The 8,739-nt window shown below is 40.5% G+C and overlaps 1 protein-coding gene and 1 long non-coding RNA gene across 4 annotated transcripts in view; both read left to right on the top strand.

Annotated features, from left to right (window-relative positions):
* LOC116527182 overlaps nucleotides 1-271 on the top strand; it is a 19,112-nt gene extending 18,841 nt beyond the window's left edge. Inside the window, exon 2 of the long non-coding RNA XR_004258418.1 lies at nucleotides 8-271. This is a non-coding gene — a long non-coding RNA (uncharacterized LOC116527182). The remainder of the gene's footprint in view (nucleotides 1-7) is intronic.
* Nucleotides 1-8,739, top strand: part of CAMK1D (calcium/calmodulin dependent protein kinase ID) — a 462,154-nt gene that overhangs the window by 26,092 nt on the left and 427,323 nt on the right. The window lies entirely within an intron of this gene.

Raw genomic sequence — 8,739 nt, 5'->3', positions numbered from 1 at the left:
AGTAGAGACGGGATTGCATAATGTTGGCCGGGCTGGTCACAAACTCCTGACCTCAGGTGATCCTCCCGCCTTGGCCTCCCAAGTGCTGGAATTACAGGCGTGAGCCACTGCTCCTGAGCTTAGTGACCACTTTTCTAGGTCAACCACTCATTTTGTTATTGTGTGGCTATTTCTCTCCTGGCAAATGAAAAAGATAATTTTTGAAACATCCAGAGAACCCTGAGATTTTGAATCAGGCTGTTGGCAAACAAAATAAAACAAAACAAACAAAAAAAACCATAGTGTTCCTCCCAGGCTTCTGGCAAACAAAACGTGGTATTCTCTGGAACTTTTAAAAAAAGTATACCATCTTTATAATTTAGGTATCCATTGGCAAAAGGTCATGGAAAATTCAGTCAGATATCCAGAAATTCAGACAAAGTCTGCTTTATTTTTTCAAATGGCTACAACGTGTAGACTATTTCTGTCCTTTCCTCTTGTATGAGTGGATGTTGTCCTGGTCACTTATGCAGATGAGGGAACAGAACAGATATTCTTTCTTTTTTTTTTTTTTTTTTTTCGTCTTTTTTGAGATGGAGTCTCACTCTGTCGCCAGGCTGGAGTGCAGTGGCACGATCTCAGCTCAGTGCAACCTCTGCCTCTCGGGTTCAAGCGATTCTCCTGCCTCGGCCTCCTGAGTAGCTGGGCTTACAGGCAGGTGCCACCATGCCCATCTAATTTTTGTGTTTTTAGTAGAGATGGGGTTTCATCATGTTGACCAGGATGGTCTCGATCTCCTGACCTTGTGATCCACCTGCTTCGGTCTCCCAAAGTGCTGGGATTACAGGCGTGAGCCACCGCGCCCGGGCAGAAGAGATATTCTTTGACTTGAAGCTCGTTGCTCTTTCATTACTGAAGATTTTTTGTTTTTGTGGTTGTCCTTGTTGCACTAAAATAATGATTTTTCTTTCTTGTTACAGTGTATTATAAATGTTATTCAGGAGTTTTTTAGACCACACTTACTTTGTTTCAGGGCTTGTTAATTTTAAGAAGTCATTATAAATAAGCTGTGTAATAAAGGAGCCACCATATAGGAATGCACTTTAAGTGGTTTCTTTCTTTTTTTAATAATTGGAAAACACCAGGAGATCGCAAATGGGAAAATTAAAAATCTCGAACACCCAGTCTATTAAGAAAGATTGTCTGGTGTGATATGCAAAGTTGCTGATTGCTTCTATTTAGGGTATGTTTGGAAATGTCTGTGACTCTTGTGATTTAGATGCAAGATGACCTTTTCATGTTGTCACAGGCAATTTCATAACAATCAGAAGTAGTTTAAACTCTGTCTCATACTAGGTTAACATACAAAGGTATTAGGAGCCAAGTTGTTGAACATTCTAGTTTGAGATTCTGATTTTGCACATGGTTAGTGCCAGAGAAGGCGCCCAGGCATGCAGCCGAGCTCACAGGCCACATCACAGGCTGCGAGGCCGTGTTCCTCTGGAGTCCAGTGTGACCTCTGCGGGCCTGGACACCAATTCCTTCTGGGGCCAGCCTTATGGGCGTTCACCCTGCATGGCTGCCCAGGGTCCCATGGGCAAAAGGCTCCATCCTTCATCTGATGCACTGCTCTCTCCGTCTTAAAACCCTTAGTAGTTTTTGGTGTGTGTGTGCATGTATATATATACAATTTAGAGGCAGGTTGTTGCTCCATTGCCCAGGCTAGAGTGAGATTGTGCGATCATAGCTCACTGCAGCCTCAAAGTCCTGTGCTCAGGTGATCCTCCTGACTTAGCCTCCTGTGTAATTGGGACTACAGGTGCACACAGCCACACTTGACAAACTACAGGCGCACCCCACCATACTTGACAAATGACAGGTGCACCCCACCACACTTGACAAACGACAGGCGCACCCCACCACACTTGGCAAACTACAGGTGCACACCACCACACTTGGCAAAAAATAATTTTTTTTTTTTTTTGTAGAAACTGGGTCTCGCTATATTGCCCAGGCTAGTCTTGAACTCCTGGCCTTGGCCTTTCAAAGTGTTGGGATTATAGGCACAAACCACTGTGACTGGCCCCTTCGTATTGTTTTATTAGAACAAGAGTAACCCCATTTTCATTTCACACTGGGTTTCACAAATCAGGTAGCTGATCTCAATCCCTTTCAATTATAAAACTTTCTTCTCTAATAGGGTTAGTGGTTAAAAAAGTTTATAGAGCACTAAAGTTTACTGGAGACTTGGAAAAGTTTTTTTTTTGTGACATCTCTATCCAGGTGTGAGGGGGCATTTCTTTTTTCTTTCCTTTTTTTTTTTTTTTTTTTTTTTAGATGGAATTTTTGTTTTGTTCAAGGCTGGAGTGCAGTGGTGCAATCTCGGCTCACCGCAACCTCTGCCTCCTGGGTTCAGGTGATTCTTCTGCCTCAGCCTTCCGAGTAGCTGGGACCACAGGCACGTGCCACCATGCCTGGCTAATTTTTGTATGAGAGTAAAGGTTTTTAGGCTACAAGGAATCTGTCACACTTGAAGCCTATTTTATGTAATGATTATTCAGTTTGACAACCAAAAGGTGGCCAAATAAATCCTTCCTTTTATGAAGTGGATAACATAATGGCACTTTGGTTTTCCATGTGATTATTGCCCAGAAAAAAGGGGAAGATTTTTCTTACCATGATGGCCCCCAGTCAATATATGTTTAAGAGCATTTCTCAACAAATTTAAGGCTCACATATTTAATAATGCTAAAATTGGCTAGTTGGTCATTTGTCAGGTTGTTTTTGAGTTAAAATGAATGATTTGAGCTTGAGATGAAATCAATGAAAAGTGTATGCCTGTGTGAAGTAGCTTGTGCATTTTTATGGATACTTCCATTTTGATTTATTTGAAAGCCTTCTTTTTTTCTTTATTGGAAATAAAAAAGGAAGTAGGAATGAAAAGAAGAACTGGTTGTGTCTTGAAAATAATAGTGAAAGGAGGTCAGCTTTGTATCTGCATTGAGCACTGACAATGGACTCGCACCTTATAAAGTTGTAGAATAAATGCTGTTCCCTTCCTGGGGTGGTCACAGCTTGACTTGGGTGATTGCTTCTGAATCCTGCAAAGAGAAATCTTGGGTAGCAGTTCTTAAAAAATGTAGGAAGGACTAGAAAATTATGCTTTCTTTTTTTTTTTTTTTGAGACGGAGCCTCCCTCGGTCGTCCAGGCTGGAGTGCAGGGGCACGATCTTGGCTCACTACAACCTCTGCCTCCTGGGTTCAAGCATTTCTCATGCCTCAGCCTCCTGAGTAGCTGGGATTACAGGGGTACGCCACCATGCCCTGCTGATTTTTGGATTTTTAGGAGAGATGGGGTTTCAGTTTGTTGTCCAGGCTCATCTGACCTTAAGTGATCTGCCTGCCTCGGCCTCCCAAAGTGCTGAGATTACAGGCTTGTGCCAGCGCGCTCCGCCAATTCTCACGTTTTCCTAAGAAGACAGTGCCAGCCGCCGAGAATCGGTGAGACAGTCTGAGCTCTCTGACGGCTGTGGAGTGGCATACAGAAGCAGTCCGTGTTCACTTTCGGAGTCTGGTCAGTGTTCACCGTCTTGCTAATTGGGTGATCCCAGATGTGCCAATTAGCTGGTACTAGGGGCATGTTTGATTGGTAGAAATGGCGCCTGCGATCGTGCTGTTGCCTGATGAGTTTTCAGATAGAGACATGGCCTTTCAGGTGACCTGGGAATATAAAACAAGAGTAAAACCTTTCAAAAGAAGAAAAACTGCCTTTCGAGAGACTCATGACACTTCTGACGTGGGTTTTTCCACACCAGCCCATTCTCCTTGGACACTATGACTTTAAGCGAAATGACATAAACAAAACCAAATTTTTCATGTTTTTTCATCAATGTTAAAATGAAATGATGTGGAACAAATGTTGATACTCGAGTATGTCATTTTGCTTACAGTTTCCAAGAAGTTATTGGACATTGAGGACTTACTGTATCACCTTTTAGAACAGTTGAACAACAATTGCATGAGCTCATATTTGGAATCTATTGAAGAAAAGCATGTTTTGGAATGTGTGCCTAGCTTCTCACTCTATAGACAGCCCTGTGGGCAGTTTTTATCTCTGTCATAGCTTGTAATGGTAATGCATGTGAAATCCTTATGGCATGCATCACACTGGCTTATGCTAGATGATAAGCCGCTTATGGGTGAGCCTGACTCACCTTTCAGTAGCTTACGTAGGATCTTTCACAGGAAATGCTCAGAAATGCTACTTTCTCTTCATATTAAAAATACAAAAGATGAAAGGTACAATAGTCTGTTTACTATCATACCCAGACATAAAAATGCTAATACTGTTTAGAAAGATTTTAGTTATAAAAGTTTAAAAACCAGGCTGAGCACGGTGGCTCACACTGTAATCTCAGCACTTTGGAAGGCCTAGGTGGGCGGCTCACCTGAGGTCAGGAGTTCCCGATCAGCCTGGCTAACGTGGTAAAACCCCATCTCTACTAAAAATACAAAAATTAGCTAGGTGTTGTGGTGGGTGCCCGTTATCCCAGCTATTCAGGAGGCTGAGGCAGGAGAATCACTTGAACTTGGGAGGCAGAGTTTGCAGAGAGCCAAGATTGTGCCACTGTACTCCAGCCTGGGTGACAGAGTGAGACTTTCTCTCAAAAAACAAAAAAAAGTTTAAAATCCAAAAATTATGGGCCGAGATTACACGCCTGTAATCCTAGCACTTTGGGAGTCCAGGGTGGGTGGATCACGAGGTCAGCAGTTCAAGACCAGCCTGACTAATATGGTGAAACCCTGTCTACTAAAAATACAAAAATCAGCCAGGCGTGGTGGTGCGAGCCTGTAGTCCCAGCTGCTTGGGAGGCTGAGGCAGGAGAATCGCCTGAGCCTGGGAGGCAAAGGTTGCAGTGAGTGGAGACTGAGCCACTGCCCTCCAGCCTGGGTGTCAGACCAAGACTCTGTCTCAAGAAAAAAACAAAAAACAAAAAACAAAAACCAGAAATTAGTATGGACTACTCGATTTCTTGAATAGTTATAAAATATACTATGACTTCAAGTAATAATAGCACTTTCTGTGTTCCTTCCAAGCACTTTGATTAAATGTGTCATTTATTTTTACTTTTATTTAGTTTTGACCTCAGGTGATCTACCCACCTCGGCCTCCCAAAGTGCTGGCATTATAGGTGTGAGCCATCGCACCCGGCCAGTGTCATTTAATCTTTACAACACCCCTGCAAGGTAGTAGTGTTTTTGTTGGTTTGTTTGTTTTGTAGTTGGCACATGGAGGAGAAGTAACTTGTCCGAGGAAGCACAGCTAGTAATGGACAGATCTGGGATTTGAAGCCAGGCCTTTCCAAGCCCACACGTTTCCACTGCGCTTTTCTGTCTGTATTCTAGCTAACCAAGCTGTTGCTCTAATAGAATTTGTTTAGGGCATCAAACCACATAAGCCATGTTTCAGAGTATAGTTTTTTATCTGAAGTATTTGGAACTAAACGATTAAGTTAGGCAAGTGTCAAATCCCTCTTTGTTTTAGGATTTATATATTTAAATACAATTAGAGTAGATCTTTCCAATTTTGTTGTTGTTGTTGTTACTGTAAAGAGCTTTTTGGGGTGGAACTAATTTTGGTGAGCAACAGAATGAGAACTCAGGAAATGTCGAAGCAAGAAAATTGATACAGTATTTCAGAACGTGCTCAGAATAAAGCCTTTATTTCGGCAGTGAACTAAGTGACTTGCAACCCGGGAACTGTCAACATTAATGTCCATTGCTTGGACTTGAGATTAGCAGGTGTTTGGTTCACCAAAGACACTGGGTTTTATTAAATCTGCCCATTTCAAGTCTTCTTGAACTTCAGAATTACTTGAGTGTGTTATTGTCTCTTTCTTACCAGTACAAGCATAAAGAATGTTGAAAATCTGTAAGATAACTAAATATTAACGAAGTTGTGTATTGGGAAATCAGCATACATAGATCCTGTTGTGAATGGATGTAACACCAAAATAATCTTTTATTTTTTATTTATTTATTTTGAGGCGGAGTCTGGCTCTGTCACCCAGGCTGGAGTGCAGTGGCACAATCTCAGCTCATGGCAACCTCTGTCTCCCGGATTCAAGTGATTCTCTTGCCTCAGCCTCCCAAGTAGCTGGGACTACACACTTGCACCACCATGCCTGGCTAATTTTTGTATTTTTGGTAGAGACAGGGTTTCACCATGTTGGTCAGGCTGGTCTTGAACTCCTGACCTTTTAATACATCCGCCTTGGCCTCCCAAAGTGCCGGGATTACAGGCGTGAGCTGCCAAAAAGCAACTTTTTCTACAAATAGTTTAAAAAAGTCTATTCACAGAGCTAAAATCACACTTAATGGAGAAAGAATGAGGGCTTTAGCCTAACATCAGGAGCAACACAAGAATGTCTGCTCTCACCACCACATTCAACTTTGTGGTGGAAGTTCTAGCCAGGGTACTTAGAAAATGAAATAAGAAGCATCCAGATTGTAAAGGAAGAAGTAAAACTATCTCTATTTGCAGATAAGATGATCCTGTAGGGAGACATTCCTAAGGAATCACCTAGGTAACTATTCCGTTTAATAAATGAGTTCATCAAGACTGCAAGATACAAGATCAATATACAAAAATCCATTATATATGTATATTCTAGAAAGGAAAAATAAAAAAGAAATTAAGAGAACAATCCCACTTATAGTATTATCCATAAGAATAAGATATTTAGGAGAAAATTTGACCAAAGAATTTCAGTGCTTGTACATTGCAAACTGCAAAATGTCATTGAAAGAAATTAATGAAGACTGAAATAAATGGAAAGACATCCTGTGTCTATGGATTGGAAGACTTACTGTTGTGAAGATAGCAAAACTCCCCAAATTGATATATAGATTAAACACTACCTGTCAAAATCCCAGCTTGCCCTTTCTGTGGAAATTGAGAAGCTGATCCTGAAATTCAGATGGAAACACAGGGAACCCAAAATAGCCAAAATAATCTTGAAAAAGAAAAGCAAAGTTGGATGACTCACAGTTTGATTTAAAAACTTACTACAGGGCTACAGAAATTAAGTCAGTGTGGTCCTGCTGTATAGATCAGTGGACTAGAATTAAGAGTTCAGAAATAAGCTCTTCATTTATGGTTTATTTTCTTTGGGCTATCTTATTGACTAAGATAATCCAGTGAAGGAAAGAATAGTCTTCTAAAAAATTGTGCTGGAGCAACTAGGTATTCATATATAAAAGAATGATTTTGGACCATTTTCTCACACTATATATACAAATTAACTCAAAATGGATCAATGACCTAATATAAGAACTAAAACTATAAAACTCTTAGAAAACATAGGTGTGAATTTTTATGCCTTGAAAGCACAAGCTACAGAAATAAATACATTGTATTTCATCAAAAATTGTGCATCGAAGGATACCATCAAGACAGTGAAAAGACAACTCACAGAATGGAAATGCGTTTTGAAAATCTGTAAAGGGCTTGAATCTAAAATATGTTAAAAACTTTTATAACTCAATAATTAGTAGGTAACCCAATTAAAAATGGGCTGAAGAAGCCAGGTGTGATGGGTCACGCTTGTAATCCCAGCACTTTGGGAGGCTGAGGCAGGTGGATCATGAGGTCAGGAGTTCGACACCAGCCTGGCCAAGATAGTGAAACCCTGTCTGTACTAAAAATAAAAAAAATTAGCCAGGCACAGTGGTGGACACTTGTAATCTCAGCTACTCAGGAGGCTTAGGAGAATTGCTTGAACCTGGGAGGCGGAGGTTGCAGTGAGCCAAGATCATGCCACTGTACTCTAGCCTGGGTGACAGAGCAAGATGTCTCAAAAAAAAAAAAAAGGTGAAGAAGGTAAATTGGCATTTCCCCAAACAAGGTACAGAAATAGCCCATATACACATGAAAAGATGCAGCATCTTTAGCTAGCAGGCAAATGCAGATGAAAACCACAGCCAGATGTTACTTCATACCTGCCAGGATGATTTGTAACAGAAAGATAATAACAAGTGTTGGTGAAGATGTAGAGAAGTTAGAACTCTCCTAGGCTGCTTGTGTGGGTGTAAAATGAAGCTGCTTTGGAAAGCAGTCGTTCCTCAAGAGGCTCAACATGGTATTACTAAATGAGCCAGCCATTCTGCTTCTACATATACATCCAAGAGAAATGAAAATATGTGTCCATACAAAAACCTGTATATGAATGTTCATAGCAGTGTTATTGATGGTAGCCAAAGACCAGAAATATCCTAAATGTTTATCAGTGGATGAATAGTAAAAAAAGGTGTATATATCCATACAATGATGTGATATTCGGCTGTAAAAATGAATTAAGTGTTGATATGTGCTACAACTCATGGCTGAACCTTGAAAACATTTTGCTAAGTCAAAGAAGCCAGTCACAAAAAACTATGTATTGTGTGATTCCATTGATGTAAAATATCCGGAGTAGACAAATCTATAGACACAGAAAGTAGATTAGTGTTTGCCTAAGGCTGAGGGTTGGAGGATAGTTGAAGACTAAAGTGACTGCGAAAAGGTACAGTGTTTCTTGGGGAGAAAAGATGAAAATGTTCCAAAATTGATTGTGATGGTGATTGTACAGTTCTGTAATTATACAAAAAACCATTGAATTATACATTTTAAATTGGTGAAGTGTGGATTGTATCTCAGTGAAGCTTTTACAAAAAAAATAAATTAATCTATGGAGTATTTCCTATAGCAGCCGAAAGTTC

Source organism: Sapajus apella, unplaced genomic scaffold (assembly GCF_009761245.1).
Source record: "Sapajus apella isolate SASKATOON/1434 unplaced genomic scaffold, GSC_monkey_1.0 scaffold53, whole genome shotgun sequence".
Lineage (NCBI taxonomy): Eukaryota > Metazoa > Chordata > Mammalia > Primates > Cebidae > Sapajus > Sapajus apella.
Note: the sequence above shows the minus strand (reverse complement) of the source record. Positions and strands in the feature narration are given on the sequence as shown.